Consider the following 20,621-nt stretch of genomic DNA (forward strand, 5'->3'; position numbering starts at 1 on the left):
TTGCTACAGGAAGAACAATCCAAGAAGAATAGGAATATTATGCGTGTTATAGATCAAGCTTTTACTGCTAGCCATAAAGGCAAAGGCAAATTTAAGCCAAAATCTATGATAGGTGCAGATATGGTCATATGATTAAGGAATGTCCTAAGGTGGCTATAGAGGCAAAGAAGAAAGAGGCTGGTATGGCTGTTGTAGATGCCTCCAACTCTAATGTTGAATCTACTATAAGGAACTTGGTCATATGATTAAGGAATGTCCTAAGGTGGCTGTAGAGGCAAAGAAGAAAGAGGCTGGTATGGCTGTTGTAGATGCCTCCAACTCTAATGTTGAATCTGCTAGTGTTGTGCAAGAGTTAGAATGGGCATTTATTGTGCAGTGCAGTTATGACCCATCTTTGCACGATGTATGTATGTCTGTAGATTCATATGTATAGTATTTTGACAGTGGTGCTACTAAGCACATCACTTCACAAGCGTGACATGTTTACTTGCCTTGAGTCTGCGCCTATTGGTAATTGTGTTGACCAGTGCTAATGGCAGCTCTTTCACACTTTTTGATGTATTGTATGTGCCTAGGATCAAAAAGAACTTATTGTGTATTTTTGCATTGACTAGGATTGGACTAGTCCATTGATGACAAATGCACAGTTCATGATCTTAGTGTAGGTGATACAATTGTGGCATCAGGTTCATCATGTTGTGGATTGTATAAGCTCAATGCTTATGACAGATGTGTGGAAGATGTGACATGTGCAATTGGACAAGCAAGTTGTATCATATGCAAAACTGTGGCATGCACGTTTTGGGCATCTGAATTTTGCCAGTTTGATGCGTTTGCAAAAATCTGAGATGATTTCTTTGTTACCTACTTTGCAAGCGTCATCAAGGCATGTTTGTGAAGGCTGTATTCTTGGCAAGATGCAGCGTGCTTCATTTCCAAAGGATGGTTCTATGCGAGTTATTGGCAAATTGCAGCTTATATATGTGATGTATGTGGTCCAATGCAATCACCATCATTTGGTAATCATTTATACTTCGTGACTTTCATTGATGACTTTTCCAGGCATGCATGGGTGTATCCTATGAAAGCTAAGTCCGAAGTGTTTAGGTGCTTCAAATAGTTTGTCTCTTTGGCTGAAAATGTTTCTGGCTGTTGTTGGAATTAGGGTTGCAGGGAAACACACACAGCTTGGAGAAGACAAAGGTAGCACACGGCACTCAATAGAGAGTTGCAATAGAAAGATAAGATAGCCCTAGAATGATGGGCGTATATACAATGCACGGGGGAAAAAACCTCCTAAAGAGGGAAAAAGTGCCCCGGCGGTCCTAAGTGTGTTCACACACATCACTACCTCATGTATATGGTAACAAATCCCCCCTGGGAGTGATGCGATGAACGAGCTGGCACATAGAGTATAGGGAAGTGCCATGCCCTAAGGACATGATCATTCCACAAAGGGGAGTAAGCCCAAAGCTTTGCAGAAAGCTTCAAACTTCTCACGAGACAATGCCTTTGTGAAAAGATCTGCAAGGTTGTCCTGTGTTGGCACATAGGCCAAGCTGATCTCTCTTGCTGAGAGCCTCTCCTTGACATAGTGGTAATGCACCTCAATGTGCTTTGTGCGAGCATGAAAAACTGGATTCCTCGCAACTGCCAATGTGCTCTAACTGTCAGTGTAGATTGTGTTGGCAGTGTCCTGTCCAACACCTAAATCAGCCACCATAAGGCGTCTGAGCCATACACACTCAACCGTAGCTGTGAAGACTGCCCTGTACTCAGCCTCACAACTAGAAGTGGCCACAGTAGGTTTCTTCTTGCTCAACCATGATATGCATGAGCTGCCGAGCATGAAACCAAAACCACTCGTGGACACTCGCGTGTCAAAACAACCAGCCCAATCTGAGTCCGAAAAAGCATGTAAATCTGGCGGCAATGATCCCCCCTTGGGATAAAACAAGCCAAGATGTAAAGTGCCACTCAAGTAGCGGAAAATCCTCTTGACATCCTGCCAATGCTTAGACCCTGGGCTATGCATAAATCTGCTGACCTGACTTACTGCAAACTGAATATCTGGCCTCGTGTTGCATACATAAATGAGGCATCCAACAACAGTTTGGTAAAGAGTGACATCGGCAGGATCACCTGCATCATGAAGACTCAATTTTAAACCTGTTTCCATGGGAGTGGCAATAGGTTTGCAATCTTCAAGTCCAAATTTACATAGCAATGTCTCTATGTAACTTGTCTGACACAAGGCAATACCACCATCACACTGCTTAAACTGTATTCCCAAGTAATGATGTAACAGTCCCAAATCTTTCATCTTGAAAGTAGCATTCAAATCAGCCTTAAATTCAGCAATATGCCTTTCATTTGGTCCAGTGATCAGCAAATCATCCACATAGAGAACGACGATGAGAAGTACATCATCCTCACGCTTTACATATAGTGTGCTTTCTGTTGGACTATTACGAAAGCCTCGTTTGACCAAATGAGTATCAGCTTTCTCATACCAAGCACGAGGAGATTGCTTTAACCCATACAAAGCTTTCTTACATCTGCACACTTTATCTTCTTGTCCTTTCTTGACAAAACCGCGAGGCTGCGTTACATAAACTTCCTCAAATATGTCACCATTCAAGAAAGCAGTAACAATGTCAGATTGATGTACATTCCAACCAAAATGAGCTGCCAATGCACATAGAAAACGAGCAGTAGTCATACGACAAGTGGGAGCAAAGGTCTCTTCATAATCTATGCCTTTTTGCTGTGCATAGCCCTTTGCAACAAGTCGAGCCTTATAGCGATCAATCTCACCATCCGGCTTGCGTTTCAACTTGTAAACCCACTTTGTACCAATGGCCTTTTTGCTAGGAGGCAAATCATATAAAGTCCATGTGTCATTTTCTATAAGTGCATCATATTCAGATTGCATGGCAGCCAACCAATTTTCTGAATTATGTGCTTCATCAAAAGACAGAGGTTCCTCAACATCACATAAGTTAGAAACAGCCAAAGCATAGCAATCTGATGCATAAGATGCATGGCGAGAACCTGAACGAGTACAACTAGACAAAGGTGCATCCAATTTACTGTCACATAAAGTATGCACCAGCCATTTTGGCATACCTCTAGCTTGCTCATTTTCTGCCACTTCCTCATCAAGTACATCATGTACATCTGCATCAGTGATGATAGGCTGATTCATAACATTTTCTGAAACCCCCATAGGCTGTACATTTGCCTCATTGGAATCTACATGTGAACTTCCACCACCACTGAAAAGAGGCAACAAACTGTCATAAATGTCCTGTGAGCTTACATTACTGTCTCTTGTACATGACAGCAGGGGCTGAACAGAATCCTCCACAAACACAACATCTCGTGAATCCAAGATACGCTTTGTTTGCGGATGATACAACCTGTAACCTTTGCTTTCAGTATTATAACCAACAAAAATACATTTGACAACCTTATCATCCAGTTTCTTGCGCTGTGTTTGTGGCACCAAAGCATATGATAAATAGCCAAAAACACGCATGTGCTCAATAGATGGCTTTCTATCATGCCATGCTTCATATGGAGTCATAGACTGCAAAGCCTTCGTAGGACACCTGTTTAGTACATAAGTGGCACACATGATAGCCTCAAGCCAAAACGAATGCGGCAAAGCTTGACTCTTGACCATACATCATGCCATTTCCGTAAGTGACCTGTTTTTCCTCTCAGCAACACCATTTTGCTGAGGTGTATATGGCACTGTACATTGGTGTTTTATCCCACGACTAGCCAGAAATGCATTGAATTCATGAGACATATACTCCCCCCCTCGATCAGAACGGAGGGTGCCCATAGTACATTTCGAGACATTTTCAGCCAAAGCCAGAAATTGCTTGAAGCACATAAACACTTCGGACTTCGCTTTAAGCGGATATACCCATGCATGCCTAGAGTAATCATCAATGAAAGTCACGAAGTAAAGATAGTTGCCCAAGGATGGAGTTTGCATGGGCCCACAAACATCACTATGCACAAGTTGTAGCTTGGATGTAGCCCGAACTGAACCATCCTTTGGAAATTTGGCATGCTGCATTTTTCCCAAAATACAGCCTTCACAAACATGCTTGACAGGTGCTTCAAGAAGTGGTAAAGAAACAACCATATCAGATTTCTGCAAACGCAGCAAACTGGCAAAATTCAGATGCCCAAAACGTGCATGCCAAAGTTTTGCATCTGAAACAGCCTTTGAATCCACAACAACATTTGCAAAATTTTGTACACACTTGTCATACAAAGTGAGCTTATATAGCCCACGGCATAAAATGCCCGATGCAACAATTTCATCACCAAAACTGAGATCATGTACTGTACATCTGTCATCCACAAATTTGACCACAAGGCCAAGTCTAGCAAGTGCAGATACAGACAAAAGGTTCTTTTTGATCCCAGGTACATACAATGCATCAACAAGTGTGAAGGAACTACCATTTGCAGCAGTAAGCACAATCTTTCCAACTCCCTGGACCGGATAAGAGGCATTGTTGGCACAAGTTACTGTATTCCCATGAGGGACAGCTTCAAGAGAGGTAAACAAATCACGATGTGAGGTAATGTGCTTTGTAGCACCACTATCGAAATACCACACATGTGAATCTGCAGCAACAACTGACATACATGCATCATGAACAGCAGGGTCATATGTACACTCTGCACTAAATGCCCACTCTGCATCTACATTAGCATCACAATCTCCTTTCATAGAAGACTCTACTATAGCTGCACTGGTATTGGACCCTGTGGTGGATCCGCCCTCTTTCTTCTTAGCCTCTTTTGCCTTCAATTTCGGACACTGTTTGATCAAGTGATCATTAGCTTTACAATAATGGCAACGCATCTTGTTTTTGCCCTTATCGCCAGAATTCCCAGATGAATTATTGCCAACAGAAGCATTAGAAACAGGAGATTTACCACTCGCAAAAGAACCATGAGAAGTGGCTACATTACTGTTACCACCTTTTCTTTGAGCAGCAACAATGGCAACTGCATGCTGTTTAGCCCTGTTTTTTCTAGAAAGTGACTCTTGCAACAGCAATGTGCATAATGCATCGAACTTGACAACAGCAGGATTTCCTTAGGTCATAAGTCTCCAAGTACTAGCAAAAATCTGGCAAGGCATCAAGAACAGTCTGCACAAGGGAGCTGTCAGAAATGACCACCTGCAGAAATGAGTTGCTCATTTATATCCTTGACACTAGCAAGGAAAGTGTCCATATCATCTTCCTCATGCATAATCTTCGACTCTAGCTCTTTACGTAGTAGTGCAATTTTAGCTTCATTGCGACTTGCATAAAGACCAGCTAGAATATCCCAAGCCTGCTTTGCAGATTTTGCTGAACGAATGTGTGGAGTAATAGTGCGCTTCACGGATAATGCAATCACTGCATGAGCCTATGCATCTCTTACATCCCAACGAGCTTGCTCAGCCGTAGGCAAAACAACTCTAATAGGAGCAATCCCTGCAACAAAACCTACAACATCCTTAACATCCCCTGAATCCGCAGAACCAGGATGTACATCAATGCCCTGCACAATGTTCCAGACGCCCTTTGACACAAGTACATGTTGCATCATATAAGCCCACATAGGATAATTATCCCCATCCAATCTGTCCTCATCAGCAGTAGCAGCAAACATCTTGAACACATCTGTGTTGTTGTCAGCCATGACAAATGCTTGTACCTGATGTGAAAACTGCTTGAAAAGAGGAGAAACGAAGTGGGAACAATACGTGCTGTATAGCACAAACCTTAGAAGACTGTAAGGGGCTTGTTACGCAGAAAACAGCACTGACAAAAATTCTGCACAAAATAACGAAACTACCTGCGCAGAACTTGCAATGCAAAAACAGAGGCCGAAACGACCTCGAATCAAAATTTTGACGCAACTTGTTAATGCGTATGAAAACTCGTCTCAATCGGAGGAGATGAAGCGGAGGGTCCTGGCGATGCTGCCACGAAGCTCTTGCCTGCTCTGATACCAATTGTTGGAATTAGGGTTGCAGGGAAACACACACAGCTTGGAGAAGACAAAGGTAGCACAAGGCACTCAATAGAGAGTTGCAATAGAAAGATAAGATAGCCCTAGAATGATGGGCGTATATACAATGCACGGGGGAAAAAACCTCCTAAACAGGGAAAAAGTGCCCCGGCGGCGGTCCTAAGTGTGTTCACACACATCACTACCTCATGTATATGGTAACAGCTGTAAAGTGGGCGCCCTTCATTTTGATCGAGGGGGGGAGTATATATCTAAAGAGTTCAATGCATTCTTAGCAGATCGTGGGATAAAACATTAATGTACAGTGCCTTATACACCACAACAGAATGGCGTTGTTGAGAGAAAGAATCTTACTCTCATGGAGATAGCAAGGTGTATGGTTAAGAGCCAAGCCTTGCCACATGCATTTTGGCTAGAAGCTATAATGTGTGCTGCATATGTACTTAACACATGTCCCACTAAAGCATTAAAGTCTGTCACTCCATATGAGTCTTGGCATGGTTGCAAGCCATCTATGGCTTATTTGCGTGTATTTGGTTGCTTGGCTTATGCTCTTGTACTAGAGTAGCATCACAGGAAATTGGATAATAAGGCTATTAAATGCATTTTTGTTGGCTACAGTGTAGAAAGTAAAGGCTATCATTTGTATCATCCGCAGTCTAAATGTATCTTGGTCAGTCAAGATGTTGTTTTTATTGAGGATGCAGTTTAGCCTTTGCTTTCATGTACCAGAGATGTACATGTTTGCTCACAAGATGTGTATGAGACATTGTTGCCTTTGTTTTGGTAGTGCTGTGGTTAGTCATATGTAGCACCAAATGAGGCAAATATACAGCCTACATAGGTTTTTAATGAGTCTACAAATCAGCCCATTTCTGATGCAGATATTCATGATAAGAGTCCAAGTCAATGCCTAAATGGCTAGTGCAAACTTTGCATGATAGCAAATTGGCCTTTTCCTAGTCGTACTCATTTTGGTTCTCAGCATGCATCATATGCATCAGATTGTTTTGCATTGGCTGTTGCGAGGCAAGTATGTATAATGAAGAAGAGCCTATTTTGTTTGAAGAGGCACAAAATTTAGAAAATTGGATGGCTGCTATGCATGTTGAATATGATGCTATTGTGAAGAATAGCACATGGTCTTTATGTGATTTGCCTCTTGATAAAAAGGCAATTGGCACTAAGTGGGTGTATAAGCTAAAGCGTAAGCCTGATGGTAGCATTGATCGATATAAGGCCAGGCTTGTAGCAAAGGGTTATGCTTAGCAAAAGGGCTTTGATTTTGATGAGACCTTTGCTTCCACTTGCTATATGATAACCATTCATAGCATTTGTGCATTGGCAGCTCATCATGGTTGGAATGTACATCAATTGGACATCAAGACTGCATTTTTGAATGGTGATTTGCATGATGAGGTGTATGTAACACAACCTCATGGTTTTGTTCAAAAAGGGCAAGAAACCAAGGTATATAGATTAAAGAAAGCATTGTATGGCTTAAAGCAAGTGCCACGTGCTTGGTATGAGAAGATACATGCATATTTGATTGCACATGGTTTCTGTAATAGTCCAACCGAGAGCACCTTGTATGTAAAGCATGAAGGTGATGTACTTTTGATCATTGTGCTATATGCGGATGACATGCTGCTCACTGGTCCTAATGAGATGCATATTGTAAATTTCAAGATTGAATTAAATTCAGCATTTGAGATGTCAAATTTGGGCCTACTACATCATTACTTGGGCATTCAGTGTAAGCAATGTGATGGAGGTATTGCTTTATGTTAGACAAAGTACATTGAGGCATTGTTGCGTAGATTCGATCTTGAGGATTGTAAGACTATTGCTACACCTATGGAGACCTCACATAGATGAGCAAGTTTATGCATAGCCCAGGCACTAAGCATTAGTAGTAGGCAGTTAAGCAACTCTTTCGCTACTTGAGTGGTATGAGGCACCTTGGGTTGTTTTATCCCACGGGGATCATTACCACCAAATTTACATGCTTTTCTAGATTTTGATTGGGTTGGTTGCTATGACACTCGCGTGTCCCACAAGTAGTTTTTGCTTCATGCTTGGCAACTTATGCATATCATGGTTGAGTAAGAAGTAGCCTACTGTGGCCACTTCCAGTTGTGAAGTTGAGTACAAGGCAGCTTTCACAGCTACAGTTGAGTGTGTTTGGCTCATACACCTTGTGGATTTGGGTGTTTGGATAGCCATCTGCCACCACCATCTTCACTGATAGTCAGAGCACATTGGCAGTTGTGAGGAACCCAATGTTCCATGCTTGCACTAAGCACATTGAGGTGCACTATCATTATGTCAGGGAGAGGCTCTCTATGAGAGCGAGCTCAGTTTGGCATATGTGCCAACACAGGATAACCTTGCTGATCTTTTCACAAAGGCATTGCCTCATGAGAAGTTTGAAGCTTTTCACAAAGCTTTGGGCTTACTTTCTTTTATGGATTGATCATAGTCCATATGGCCTGACACTTTCCCATACATTTAGTACCAGCTCATGTTCACAGCATCACTCCTAGGGGGGATTTGTTACCATGTTATGGTAGTGATGTGTGTGAGCACACTTAGGACCACCGGGGCACTTTTCCCTCAATAGGAGGTTTTTTTCCCCCGTGCATTATATACACACCCAACACTCTAGGGCTACCTTATCTTTGTTCTTACACACTTAGTAATACTACTTTTGTGTTGTGTGCTCTAGAGCTTCTTCTTCTCCAAGCTGTGTGTGCTTTCCTACAACCCTAGTTCCAACAATCCATACTTGTGTAATTTTCTCACAATAGATCATGGCTTTAATTGGCATCTGCTGGGGATCCACACTTGTGTATTTCCCTCATGAACCTTATGCTTGTAACAATCTTTTAGGAACCTAATATGAAGTGATGGTGGTCTTATACCTATTTTGAGCTTGTTCCTAGCATGTGGACATTTTGGCATGTCAGAATGTGGATTTGTATTGTTGAGTTTGAGCTTTGATGGAGATTGGGGTATCCGAATCGACGATGCATCTTCATAAAAGCCTTGTGCTTGGAGTAGTGCTTTGTTCACCCATAATGTTGTTAAAATATCATGAGAGTTGTTTCTTTGGTGGTGTCACCTTGGTGCTACTTGTGGCCTTTCTTGCTTTATTGGTCTCTTGAGTTGATGAAAATCGGGCCCTTGCTAGAGGGGTTGTTGATGTCAAGGTTTCCTTTGTTTATATACTGTTGTCATTGGTATATTCCATCTGAGCTTGTGAATGGAAAGAGGCTCAAGAGTGAAAGTTGGTGGGTAAGGCTATAGATTTACCTTTGTCTATTGTTGTAGATATGGCCTTTGTTTGTTGCCTTTGCTTGGGGAATGATTTCAAGAAGGGCTCTTGGTGATGAGGTTTGGGAGTTTATCGTGTGTTCCTTCCTGATGAAAGAGGAGTTTCCAATGTAGAATCTTCCTTGTATATGACAATTGAAGATGTAGGGTTTATGGTTGGTTCATGATTTGTAGTCATTAAAATGAGGTTTGACTTTTTATTGTAGCATTAATTAGCTCAATGACTGCCTTTGATGAGGTTACACTATGAGGTTAATGACTGCCTTTGATGAGGTTACACTATGAGGGCTCTTTGAAGTATTTATGCAGTTTGTCAAGGGAAACTACTGATGTGGAAGATAGGTCTTGATGATTGAGGTTGGTAGTTGTTATTGAGGTTGTAAGCTTGGGTGCATTAGGTTGCACCTTCATTGGGTTTGATGGTGAAGGTTAACTGACTTTTGTGAAGAGTGTCTAAGACTTCATTTATAGTAGGATCTTCCTTCTTATAGAATGTATCATCAATTTGATTGTGTTGGTTTTTAGGCATATATCATCCTCCCAAGATGATATCTACTTCTAGCACAAAATTTGTACTTATAGTTCATGGAGTTAGAGCCAATGTAAATGATTTGATCAAAGGATCCTAAGGTTGACATTAGTTGATCCCTTACGAATGGAATCCATTCTTGTGAAGTTTGAAACATTGTGATTGGCCTAGTATTTTCCAGAACTCTACCATCATAAGATTGTCTATATGCTAAGGATATTGTGCTTGTATCATAGATAGAATTGTGCTTGTATCATAGATGTTCCTATGGTCAGTTCAATGTCTATTCTCAAAAGTTTGAGAATAGGTGCATGCTTTGGGCTAGTCACCTTGATTTCCTCTTACAGGAGCAAGGTTATAGTCCCTTTAGATTCGAATTCCAAAGTTGCAGGGTTCATGTTTTGATCAATGGAATACACTGCATTTGATAGCCAATCACCACCAAGGATGATTTTCTCTTTAAGTTTACCTTGTGGGGCCAAATATTGTGTATAATCTAGGATATCATCTAGTGTGTATATGGTTTGTTGATAGTATCCTAGAATGTGCACCATAGACTAGGATATCACTTCAAGTGAATTTCAAGCTTCCATAGTATCCTAGAATGTGAATTTCAATGTCATGAGCACCATAGACTAGGATATCACTTCGAGTGAATTTCAAGCTTCCAACATACATCCAAGTTTTCCATGAAATAGGGTTATGGACAAGGTTATGGCCTAGCATTAGAGCTATTAAATGCCTTTCATCATTTAACGTTCTTTTCCAGTGGAAGGTCTAGCCAAACTTTTAGAGGCTCCTCAAGAGGTTGATGCTCATGCTCATCTTCATGCTCATGCTCACGCTCATGCTCATCTTCATAAGCACTCAATGAATATATGCTCATTGATGGTAAACTACACATGTTCATGGACTTTGTAGGCACTGGTTTCATATACACATTTTGGAGTAGGAGATCCAAATATTCATTTAGGTCTTTCTCATCATTGGCATCCACCATTGATGTGGACACATTCAAGGTTGATACCACACCTGGTGACCGAACCTTTCTAATGCATAAGACTTGTGTCTTATGCATAAGACTTGTGTCTTTCTCTTTCTTTATAGGATATGTCATTTGGGATTTTTATTTCATTTTCAAAGGGGAAGAGAAATTTCTCATCTTTGCATGATACATTCTCTATGCTTACAACTTTAATTTCTATTTCATGTATGTGGACCAATTTTTCATTCACAAACACATCATCCCATGATAGCCATGATAGCTTTGCTTGCTTCCCTATCTTGGGTATTTGGTTTCTCTTCATTCTTGCCCATGCAACATGAACAGACTTTTTTTGTGCTTTCTATGGTAATTGTCTTTGTAGTTCCTTTTGTAGCTACGATCGATGTTTTGTCCTCTACTACAACCATTGCTTCCTTTGAACTCGACACTTTTTCTATTGACTCTTTCCCTTTATTTCTCTTTTTAGTATTTTTTGTTGTTTCACAACTCACTTCCTCTTGTTGTACTATTTCTATTGGTGGGATCTTTTTAGCTTAGCTCCCTCTGTGGCTTGCAAGCATATATTTCTATTGGTGGGATCTTTTTAGCTTAGCTCACTCTTTGTCTTGCAAGCATATAAGCATATAAGCACATTTAGTGGCGCTATGGACAATTGTCCATCCTACACACTTACCACATTGATGGCTATCATGTCACACTTACCACATTGATAGCTATCACGTTAGAAACATTTTGGATAAGAGAATATCTTGTCCTTAAATAAATGCTTAATGACACATTTTGACCATAGGGATTGTGAAGGTTCAATAGAGCTACTAGATTTGGAGAATTCCAACTTGGGCACTCTACTACTTTGTGGACTTGGGGTCCTCTACAATAGAAGTATTGCAATGTGGATTGCACTTCTTTATGTGTAAATACTATTTTGGTCAAAATTTCTTGGTGAACTATCATGCTTAGTTGATTTAGCAATGAGAGCACATAGTTCACCAAATAGTTGGAGCACATAGTTCACAAGCAACTGGAGCACGTAGTCAAGTAGTTGAAAGCTAGGGTGGTGTTTGTACACTAAATGCATATGGATGTGCTATTCCTAAACCCTAAAGGCACATATTTTGTATGATTTGAATGGAAGCACATAGTTCAAAAGTAGCTAGAGCACATAGTTCATAAGCATCTAGAAGCTGGGGTGGTGTTTGTATTCTAAATGTAGATGGATGTGCTATGCCTAAATCCTAACAGCATTCTAGCATGCTCTTTTGAAGTTCAATTTTGTATGATTCAAAGAATGATCTCTCCTTGGCTTGTGTTGGCACATGTTTTAATAGGAGAGAGGTTATTTCAGAATGCTCATCTAATAACCCATCGTCTAACTAGATTGCCTTATTTGCTACATGATTTAAAGAATTATCTCTACGTGGCTTGTGTTGGCACATGCTTTAGTGGGAGGGAGGCAATTTCAAAATGCTCATCCAATTTTAGAATGCTCATCCAATAATTTCAACTTGTCAAAAGTCTTCTTCTCATGCATGCTTGAAAACTCTTGTTGAAATAGAATCCCTACTGTTGTTGCTATAGCTTGTGTAAGCTCTCATTTGGGCTTTCTTCTACCCTCTTGTGAGTGCCCATATTACCCATTTGCTCCCAGCCATCCACAAGCTTCCTCCCTTGTATAATTGGGTTTCCAAATTGCAAGAAATCCTCACTATAATATAGCTTGTGTAACCGCTTCATTCCAAGGGTTATACTCCCAAATTTCCGGGCATCCAAGCTTGTGGAGAATCAGAGACGACGCGGGCAAGTTGAAAGAAAGGACCGTTCACGGGGATTCCGGTAAACACTGCTTCAACTCACTTAACATTTGAAGTAAGTGGTTTTCCCGTCATTTCCAGTATTTTTCCTTATAATTGAATCTTTAAATAATTAAAATTAAATAATTAGAATTAATCTAAGCAAAAATATAGATAATAAATATAGTAAATAAAATAGGAATAAAAATGGCTATGTCGAAAAATGAAGAGGAAGGGAAGTGGAAACTTTCTTACCGTGACAATAAAATAATAAGAGTATTTGTCAGTATTGAATAAATCCAAAAAGGTTAAGTAGAAGTTGACTTTTTCCCATTTGGGTAAATCATGAGTCATTTAGGATTAAGTGCTCTCTCGGAAATAAGATGCCACCATTGGCTAAGGGTTACCCCAACTTATACCCCGCCTTGAGTAAGTAGAAGTAAAAATAAGTATTCTTTTCCGTATTTCCCTGGTAAAATCCTAAATAGACCTTGCGGGAAATATACAAGCGGATGACCCAAAATTAAGAGTAATTTAATTATTGGAAAACCTTCCCGGAGAAGGTCATGGATACCTGGAAATAAATTATCCGGTCTAGGATAATTAGACCATGAATTAAACACTTCTCCTTGATAGGAGAATGTGATTATTGGACCTCTCTTGAATGAGAAAAGGGAGCCACCCCAGTGGGAGTGTGGGGCCCCCTTGGAATTAATCGTAGACAAGTCGTCCTCCGGGGTAAAAGAAGACCCTAAGTGAACTAATATGGGGCTAGCCTAACATTAGGAGTCCCCCGGGTTAAGCTAGACTTGATATTCACCCATTGGGGTGAAGTTGGAGGAGAAAGACTCCTAGAGTAGTTCTCTCCCATACCAGCATAGGTCTCCGGACATGCGTATTCTATTGTTTGTTGGGAAAAATCTACTTGCTATGGATTACCACTAGTTTGAGAAGAGATTGTTTGTGCATCTTTTGGTTTTCATGAGCATGTGTTTATGTTGCACACATGACCACATGCATTGAGATTTGGATATCCATGGATCAGGTGACGATGAGCTATGCCATCCCTACTTGTTGCCGTGTGGGTGCCACCCGCCGGGTGCCCCGCATGAAGACGTTCCGAGGTAGAGACCCCCTTGGGTGGAACGTGGGGTGTACTCCCGCCACAAGGACTTTGAGGGCCGTCGAAGCGGCCGTGGGATCCTATACGGAGTGGGGTTGAGTCATCGAGCGTGCGCTCTCCCATACAGCGAGTTATGTACGGATGATAAGCTAATGGAGGATGGGAATTGTGGTAATGAAGACCCCCGTAGGCCATCACCCACGGTCTATCATGTAGATATAGTCCTCACATGATAGACCGGGTTACTCACCAACTATATACTGCTCATGTTGTCACAGTACATGACAACCTTCCCATCATGATGCTCATCAAGATCTATAAGTAGCTTTTTCAGCCACATAACATCACATGCAGCCAAAGCTGCTCCTCTATACTCAGCCTGTGTGCTGGACAAAGCAACGGTGGGTTGCTTCTTGCTACTCCAGCTAACCACTGCACTCCCAAAAGTAAAAGCATAACCACTAGTAGATCTCCTATCATAGGAGCTACCTGCCCAATCTGCATCTGTGTAGCCATGCACATCAAACTCTTTCCCATGTACATAGAATAAACCATAATGTGATGTGGCTTTCACATATATCATAATCCTCCTCACTGCATCTAGATGTGACTTCCTTAGACTCTACATGAACTGGCTATAATGAGTCCAACTGCATAACTGAGATCCGATCTTGTTATGGTCAAGTAGATCAAGCTACCAACCATTTTCTTGTACATTGTAACATCATCCAACTCATCTCCCAAATCAGCCCGCGGCTTTACATTTTGTTCCAAAGGCATAATCATAGGCTTGCTACCTGTCATGCCATACTTTGCCAATATTTTCAAGGCATATTGCCTTTGGACCAGCCATATACCATCTTTGCTTCTCACAACTTCAATACCCAAGAAGTATCTCAAATCTTCCAAATCCTTCATATCAAATTCTGCATATAGCATCTCTTTGACCTTGGCAATATCCTTGCCAGAATCACCTGTCACACAATCAAGTCATCAACATAGATGACTATGACCACAATACCTCTCTCTGTCTTTTTCATATATAATGAAGAATCTGAAGTACCAATAGAAAACCCAATGCTCATGAGGTATTTACTGATTTTGTCATTCCAAGCACGTGGTGCTTGCTTCAATCCATAGAGTTTCTTCAACCTGCAAACATATGTAGGATGATGAGGGTGTACAAACCCCTTTGGATGTTCCATATAGACTTCCTCTTGTAGTTCCACATTCAAGAATGCATTTTTAACATCCATTTGATGTAACTCTCGGCCCTTTGAGGCTATAAGATCCCTATACTGGGAACATTGTAATAATTATTGTGCATATAAAAATTATCCAGGATATGAATAAAATTAACAATGGGCCTGCACATTGTTCAAAATATTTGGCCTTGTGCAGTGATCAAGAGTAAGGAGAAATTAAATCCAAAATGAGGTGCCTTGTTAGTAAAATGGTCCCTGACCCTGTGCAAATTATAATTGAATGTTATGGCCATTATTTTAACCTAAGGTTGGATAAATATTAAACTTGGAAACACCTTAGTAATATGGGAAAATTAAGGATGAATTATGGGTTTCAAATTAAATACCAAACCCAAAGGTGAAGCCTTTGGGGAGAAAAATGCATATTTTTCTTAATAAAAATAATTAGATATTATGGATCCCCAGCATTTACACCTGATGGGGCATTGATAGATGGGATGGGATAAAAAAGTGAAAGAAAATCCCATGCAAGATATTCCCCCATCAAAAATTTATCAAAGGTCTCAGTCACATCAAACTTACAGGTGTAAGTAGAGGTGTAAGACTTGATGTTTGCTTATTTTAATCATTTCTGAAATAAAACTTTTTCCAATATTTACCCCTTTCAAACACTTGGAAGGAGCATGAGTTAGTGGGGCCAATAGGTTAGAATAATTAGTAAAAATACTATATAATAATATTATATTATTATAATAGTGACTTAAGTCACTTGAGGGGGTTACTCAACCCCCTCCCCCATCATGAACAGAGGCGGCAGCATGCGCCTGCTGGTCGCCTCTGTCCAGGAGGAGTGGGGTGCTTCACCCCCCCTAGTGGCTTCCCCTGGCCTATAAAAGGCCCAGGGAGTATAGTGGGCTGAAGGAGAAGCCCCCCCACTCTTCATAGGTGCCCCTCTGCATTTTGCTTGTGCTTGGCCTTGTGAGCAAGCTCTCCCCTGCTGGACACTCTGAGGCCAGCCCTTCAAGCTTCTTCCCTACTGTGGAGAAGCCTTGTTGGAGGAGAAGCCCTACCTCCCTCCTAGTTGCATTTCTTTGCCTTCTTCTTGCATTGAAGCTCCATTGCTTGTTGAAGAGTTCCATCTTGCTACAGCAGTAGTAAAAAGGTGGTAAAAAAAAAACTACAAGCTCTCCCCACTTGTGAATGTTCACAGTAGACAGTAAAGCTCACCCTTGCCTTACCTTTTTTGTTGTAGCCTTCCCCATTCTCTGTGTGAGTTAGAGTGCCATAGAGAGAAATAATGAGAAGACTAACATAGAGAGAAGACTGACATAGAGAGAAATAAAGAAAAGGAATATTCTTATGCAAAAGAGATGAGTTATAGTGGTTTGTTATTACAACTATTAAATACTTATCTTTGGAAATTTATAAGACATAATTTTATATACAAATGGTAGGCTAATTAATTTAAAGAGTGTGTGCTATGGTTCCTTGAGCATAGGTGTATCAGTAGTAGTCGGCTTTGCAAAGAACTATACATTTAAAGAGCAGAATGAGATTCAATCCTCCATGCATTAGCAATCATTGCAAAGAACTATACATTTAAAGAGCAGAATGAGATTCAATCCTCCATGCATTAGTAATCATTGCAAAGAACTATACATTTAAAGAGCAGAATGAGATTCAATCCATGCATTGGCAATCAAGCCAAGTTACCTTTTTTGTTCACATCACATTTATGTGGCATTCTGGTGATGTGCAAAATACCTTCCATTTCTTTGTTTCAGATGATAGAGTCCATGATAGCTTTTATGTTCAACATTGCTTTATGTTACATTATGCATGGCTATAGGAGAGCAAGGACTCTCATTGATGTAGCATTGGGTTTGGTTCGATGGTGCTACTTCCCAAGTCAAGGACAAAAGGTGATTCTACTTTGTAGCCAGATATGCAAGACTCACAAACATGATGTTGATGACCTAGCTAGAATTTCTTTGGTTCTTGGCATGGTAAGGGTGAGCATGATAAGGCTAGTGTTGTTGTAAAGACAATTTTAATGCATGAACAACTAAAGATAGATGGAATAAAATTAGAAAGTGTTGCAGATGTTGTGGCCTTCTTGAGAGATAACTTGTCTCACATTGCCAAATTGAGCTATGTATCCAAAGAGAGGGATGTAATAAGAGTGTATTTTGGGAGATCAAAGAAGGCAAGGTTGGTAGATCCAATAAATGGGACTATAAATGCAATAAATGGGATTAGTAAACACATTGAGAAGACTTGCTCCTTGCACAATGTTTAGGGGTATTTAAAAGATGATGGTAGGACACTTAGAACAATGAGACTCTCTTGTTATTGTAATGTTTGCATGCAAGGTGACTGAAATAGATAATCAACAAATCACATGTTAAGCCATGGATCTATTATACAATCATTCCCATTCTAGTGAGGAAGAGGAAGAAGAAGAGGAGATTGCTACATATGAAGATCTTTCTAACACCCTAAGCGATGCACTTTACCTTGTGAACAATTTTGTTGTGAATGTAGAGCTAGGAAATAAAGAATGGGGTGGCTAAACAACGAGCACAATTGAGCAAGCAAATTCATGTTCTTATTTTTCTTCCTACCCTAAGCAGTAGATTCATGAATTCCTTAGCTTAAATTCAAATATGTACTCACACTGTAGTTGGATATCTTACAAAGATATCAAAGAGGGCACGGTGGTGGAGAGAACAAGTTTAGAGCAAAGGAATTGTGGGTTGGGTTATCATCAATTTGGTTATCTTTTATAAAGTTCAAAGGAGACTACAAAATTAGCTCATGAATAATGCCCACAAATATCTGAATCACATACCTACATTAGATATAAAAATAAGTAGTCTTTTAATATCCCATTCATCAAAAGTATAATTTAAAATTATTTTATTATATTAATCAAAATATTATAAAATTAAAATAAGATTTTAAAAGATTATATAAAAGTATTTTTTACTTTTTATTTGAATTGATCATGAAAAAATGAGCATTTTTGCTTTTTAGAGCTCATTAACCTTGAGCTACGGTTTAAAAGTTATGGTCATTTTTCCAACGCTATCCAGACTTGATGTTTAACTATGTTCAACATGATTGATATCCAAGTCCACATAAGGACATGACCAAGACCCTATTTGGAAAAAAAATTCAAAAAGGTCTTGATCGTGGCCTTATCTTGACTTGGATATCAATCATGCTAAGCGTAGTTGAAAATCGGCTCTGGATAGAGATGAAAAAATGGTCATAATTTTTAAACCGTAACTTGGATTGATGAGCTATGAAAAGGAAAAACGCTCAATTTTTTGTGCTCTATTCAAATATGAAGTTAAATTTAAATTTTAAAAAATATTTTTGAAACTTTTTAAATTGTATAATATTTTGCTTAGTATAATACTCATGAGAAGATCCAAAAGATACTAAGACTATGGTTGGTTCATCAAAATCCTATTGACATTATTCTTGTAAAGAAACAAGAAGAAGAAGAAGCAACACACACACCAGCAAAGACCCAAACCCTAATGTAGAGCCGAGGAGCTTGATATCTCAACACTCCCCCTCAAGCTCAACATGTCCATCTCTAGTACTCCAAGTCTGTCTTTAAAGTACTCATACTTCTCTTTACCCAATGGTTTGGTAAAGATATCTACAACCTGCTCTTCAGTTCTCACATATGCTAAGTCAAGCTGCCCATCAAGAACTTTCTCTCGCACATAATGATAGTGAACCTCTATGTGCTTGGTCCTCGCATGATAGACCGGATTACTAGCCAACTGTATGCTGCTCATGTTGTCACAGTACATGACAACCTTCCCATCATGATGCTCACCAAGATCTGCAAGTAGCTTTTTTAGCCACATAACATCACATGCAACCAAAGCTGCTCCTCTATACTTAGCCTCTGTGCTGAACAAAGCAACGGTGGGTTGCTTCTTGCTACTGCAGCTAACCACTGCACTCCCAAAAGTGAAAGCATAACCATTAGTAGATCTCCTATCATAGGAGCTACCTGCCCAATCTACATCTGTGTAACCATGCACATCCAACTCTTTGCCATGTGCATAGAATAAACCATAATGCTCTATGGCTTTCACATATCTCATAATCCTCCTCACTGCATCTAGATGTGGCTTCCTTGGACTCTGCATAAACTGGATAATGAGTCCAACTGCATAACTGAGGTCCGATCTTGTTATGGTCAAGTAGATCAAGCTACCAACCATTTTCCTGTACATTTTTAACATCATCCAACTCATCTCCCAAATCAGCCCTTAGCTTTACATTTTGTTCCAAAGGTGTACTCATAGGCTTACTACCTGTCATACCATACTTTGCCAACATTTCCAAGGCATATTGCCTTTGGACCAGCCATATACCATCTTTGCTTCTCACAACTTCAATGTCCAAGAAGTATCTCAATTCTCCCAAATCCTTCATGTCAAATTCTGTACATAGCATCTCTTTGACCTTGGCAATATCCCTGCCAGAATCACCTGTCACAATCAAGTCATCAACATAGATGACTATGACCAAAATACCTCTTTTTGTCTTCTTCACATACAATGAAGAATCTCAAGTACCAAACAGAAAATCCAATGCTCATGAGGTATTTGCTGATTTTGTCACTCCAAGCACGTGGTGCTTGCTTCAATTCATAGAGTGCTTTCTTTAACTTGCAGACATATGTGGGATGGTGAGGGTGTACAAACCCCTCTGGCTGTTCCATATAAACTTCCTCTTGTAGTTCACCATTCAAGAATGCATTTTTGACATCCATTTGATGTAACTCCCAGCCCTTTGAGGCTGCCATAGAGATGACTGATCTCACGGTTGCCATCTTGGCAACGGGACTAAACGTCTCATCATAATCAATTCCATGTGTCTGTGCATATCCCTTTGCGACCAGTTTTATACCTTTCAATCAATCCTTGTGAGTTACATTTCACCTTGTAGACCCATTTGCAACCTATAGCATTCTTTCCACTTGGTAGTGGAACTAAATCCCTGTGACTCAATGCATCCATTTCTTCCCTCATGGCCTTGTCCCATACATGCTTTCCATTTGCTTCTTCAAAGCATGTTGGTTCCTCATGCTTTAGCATAGATGTCATGTATACATAATGCATTGCATAACCCCTGTATGTTAGTCTTTCCATGGGATACTTTATCCTTTGTGATCTTCTCACAACCTACGGTTCACTATGAACTCTCCTAGCATGAGGAGGCACATATCTATCATGCCTAACACCTGGTGTACACAAAACTAGAATCCCAAGTTCCTCATCAAGACTTTTAGAACTCAAAGATTCATAACCTGTAACACCAATACCTTCAACTTTCTTCTTTCCTTTATCCACAGCACTACTACTAGTGCTACCATTCTCATGTCTAAGTCTCCCAGACCATGGACTCACATTACTTGCTTCACTGGATGAACCTGCAGGTCCTGATAATGAGGTAGAGACCTCGTTAGGCAAGTTTACATACACATCTGCATCATTATCATCTACCATAACATCTTCTTTGTCCTTGTACCAACTTGCCAACT

General features: G+C 40.2%; 2 pseudogenes; both read right to left on the minus strand.

Annotated features, from left to right (window-relative positions):
• Positions 1–1,444: 1,444 nt before the first annotated feature.
• Positions 1,445–2,179, minus strand: LOC147617633 (secreted RxLR effector protein 161 pseudogene; annotated as a pseudogene).
• Positions 2,180–5,332: 3,153 nt separating this feature from the next.
• Positions 5,333–10,771, minus strand: LOC147617634 (uncharacterized; annotated as a pseudogene).
• Between the last annotated feature and the right edge of the window lie 9,850 nt (positions 10,772–20,621).

Source organism: Cibotium barometz, chromosome 36 (genome assembly GCF_041138505.1).
Source record: "Cibotium barometz isolate CiBa-2024 chromosome 36, ASM4113850v1, whole genome shotgun sequence".
Taxonomy (NCBI): domain Eukaryota; kingdom Viridiplantae; phylum Streptophyta; class Polypodiopsida; order Cyatheales; family Cibotiaceae; genus Cibotium; species Cibotium barometz.